Below are 3,290 nucleotides of genomic sequence, written 5' to 3'. Positions count from 1 at the left end.
GTTGCTTGACCAATCAATCCCCGTGGGATTCGACCTCACTCTATTGTGAGTTTTTACTTGATGACAATTCAGTATACTTGCCGAGGGAAATTTGTAGCGATACAAGTTTTCGTGCATCAAGTTTATGGCGCCGTTACCGGGGATTGATTTTGTATCGACAATGATTAAGTTGGAGGATAACTAGATTGAGAAATTTTTTTTTGTTTTGTTTAATTCCATTTGAGTGATTTACTTTCAGTTTTAGTTATTTTCTTTCCTTTATCCCTTACCCGTTTGTTGTGTTTTCGTCATTGTTTATAATTCAGTTCACTAACCCACTAACTGTTTGATATATTGCATCACTCACACTAACAGCTATTCTAACAAGAGTAATTTCTTCATTCATCTCCTTTCTTGCTTTTTGCTTTGTTGGTTGTATGACAGGTAGAAGAAGCAGGGTCTCAACATCCTTTGATTCTGAACCTAAGAGGACCCTCCTTAGACTAAGGAGGGAAGCAAGAGGGAAGAGAGTCGTTGGTGCTGAGGAAGAGGAAGAGCATTTTGAAATAGACATGGAGGAGAATATGGAGAACCATCATAAAGAAGAAGCTCACAACCATGCCAGAGAAGGTTGATAAACCACTATTTTATGGTTTATAATGTGTTTAATTGTGTGGTTTTATCATGATCTTTACCCACTTATTCATATGATTAGCATGCATTTATACTTCCTTCCTAAAATTACTACATGGTTGAAAACTTGCTTCCTAAGAGACTTTTAATTATGTATTTTAATTATCCTTTATTCCATTCGATGCCGTGATCTGTGTGTTAAATGTTTCAGGCTTTATAGGGCATGAATGAGTTAGAGATTGGAAAAGGAGCTTGCAAAAATGGAAGGAACACAAGAAATTAAGGAGATGACCAGCGAGAAGTGATGCGGCCGCATGGCTCACGCGACCGCGTGGGTTGGAATAGCACAAGTGACGCGGAGGCGTGGACGACGCGCCCGCGTGGCAAAGCAAAACGCCGAATGACGCGTCTGCATGAATGACGCAATCGCGTGACGTGCGCGACCTGCATAATCTGTAGAATTCGCTGGGGGCGATTTTGGGTCCTGTTTTGACCCAGTTTTCGGCCCGAAAAAGCAGACTAGAGCCAGAGAACATGCAGGAACCAACAACAACATTCATTCTACACAATTTTAGTTTTTAGATCTAGTTTTACTCCTCCTCTAGGTTTTCTCTACACACATTCATAGTTCTTAGGATTTTTATTTTTATTGCTCTTTGCATTGGGATATTGAGAAGAGTTATTACCTCATCAAGACTTTGTCATTCTAGTTCGTTTTCTTTACTTGGCTTTACTCTTTCATGTCTTTTAATTTACTCAATTTTACTATTGGATTATTTTAGAATTTATTAATACAAGAATTACTTTTATTTTTAATTGATTCCTTTGAGTTTTATTTATCATGTCTTTCTTTAATTCTCTTTCCTATGTTATGAGTTCTACATTCACAATGAGCGAGTAGTTCCTTAACTTGATGGGAAGTTGATTGAAAGGAACCCTTAAGTTGGGATGCTTAAAAGAAAAATTGTAATTGGGTTTATTGTTGGAATGCTCTCTAGTCACTGACACTAATCCTTTTCAATCGAGCGGATTGGAACTTGTGAATAGAAACAACATTCCAACTTGTTTGACTTTCCCTTACCTAGTAAGGGATAACTAAACAGAACAACCTTCAATTATCAATTAATCTTAAGAGCACTGCAACAAGAATAGGGCTTCCAACTAGTCTACTCCCAGTCAAGGCTTTTATATAAATTGTTTAATTTCTCTAATTTAATTTCCTGTTTATTCAACTCAAACCATTTTGAAAACATCTGATTAATAAAATAGCACACCTTTCTGCAACTCGTTGGGAGACGACCTGGGATTCATACTCCCAGTATTTTAATTTTAATTCTTGTGACAACCTTCTAAATTGATAAGCGAAATTCTGGTTGGTTGAGAACTATACTTGCAACGAATATCTTATAACAATTCTTGACTCGCCAATTTCCGCCACGTCAATTTTTGGTGCCGTTGCCGAGGAGTTGCAATAGAGTGCTAAAGTTATTAATTGGAATTTATTTATTTGCATTTTATTTTATCTTGCTACTATGAGCTGCTTGTTTCTTTCGCTAGATGACGCGTTCACTTCCTGATCCAAGCTTGCCAGTATTCGATCCTGAGACTGAAAGAACTATTTCACGAATAAGGCAAGCTCGGCGTCGGTTAGTCTTCTCTGAGGGCAGATCTGAAACGTCATTTGAGGAAGAAACTAGCCCCCGTTCTACTGATTCGGTTGATTTACGTGTAGGTGACATGGCAGAACCTAGGAGAGTTACTATCCAGGAGGCTGGAGCCCCTGATTTTACAATGCAACCGTTTCAAGCGCATCACCCAGCGGTGGCTACAGACTTTGAAATAAAGACCGCACTGCTCAATTTGATGCCCAAGTTTCATGGCTTACCTGCTCAAGAGCCTATCAAGCACATGAGAGATTTTCAAGCAGCCTGTTCTACTGTCAGGCGTGATGGTGCAGATGAAACTTCAATTTTGTTGAAAGCTTTCCCATTTTCTCTTGAGGGAAAGGCAAGAGAGTGGTACTACACTCAACCCGCAGCAACTGTATCCAACTGGGATACACTTAGAAGAGAATTTTTGGAAAAGTTCTTTCCAGCTGAAGTTACTGATAAACTGAGGAAAGACATTTCCATGATTGTTCAGGATGAATCTGAGACTCTCTATGAATACTGGGAGCGCTTCAATAATCTTCTGGAAGCCTGCCCCCACCATATGATTGACAAGATAGTGTTACTCGGTTACGTCACACAGGGCATGAGGCCCCAAGATAAGACCACATTGGAAAGTGCTAGCAATGGGTCTATGAAAAAGTACAAGACCACTGATGAAGCATGGCAATTAATCAGCGACTTAGCTGAATCTACTCGGAATCACAGGCAGAAATAAGGCCGTTCAAAAGCCGTTGTAGAAGTATCCTCTAGCAGAGAGACTACTGCTCTAACTCAGAGTATCTGTGAAATGACCAACTTGCTGAAGCAGATGCAATTGAATCAACAACAAGTTCAGCAAGCTCAACCTTCTCCACCACAGTAGAGCCAACAGTTAGTCCCACAGAGAGTTTACGGCATCTGTGCTGATTATAGCCATTATACTGATGAATGTCCGCAGCTCCAACAGGAAGACAACACCGTGGCGGCCACTCATAACTTCTATGACTGCCCCAACCAAGGGTACAATCA

The 3,290-nt window shown here is 39.9% G+C and overlaps 1 non-coding gene across 1 annotated transcript; it reads right to left on the bottom strand.

The window, feature by feature from the left end:
- Nucleotides 1–2,721: 2,721 nt before the first annotated feature.
- Nucleotides 2,722–2,829, bottom strand: LOC148562450 (small nucleolar RNA R71). The gene has a single exon (XR_015888046.1). It is a non-coding gene; the product is annotated as a small nucleolar RNA R71 (small nucleolar RNA).
- Nucleotides 2,830–3,290: the final 461 nt, after the last annotated feature.

The sequence above is a fragment of the Arachis ipaensis genome, chromosome B6 (assembly GCF_059453495.1).
Source record: "Arachis ipaensis isolate K30076 ecotype BB chromosome B6, ASM5945349v1, whole genome shotgun sequence".
In the NCBI taxonomy this organism is placed as follows: Eukaryota; Viridiplantae; Streptophyta; class Magnoliopsida; order Fabales; family Fabaceae; genus Arachis; species Arachis ipaensis.
This window is presented reverse-complemented; position numbering and strand designations above follow the sequence as displayed.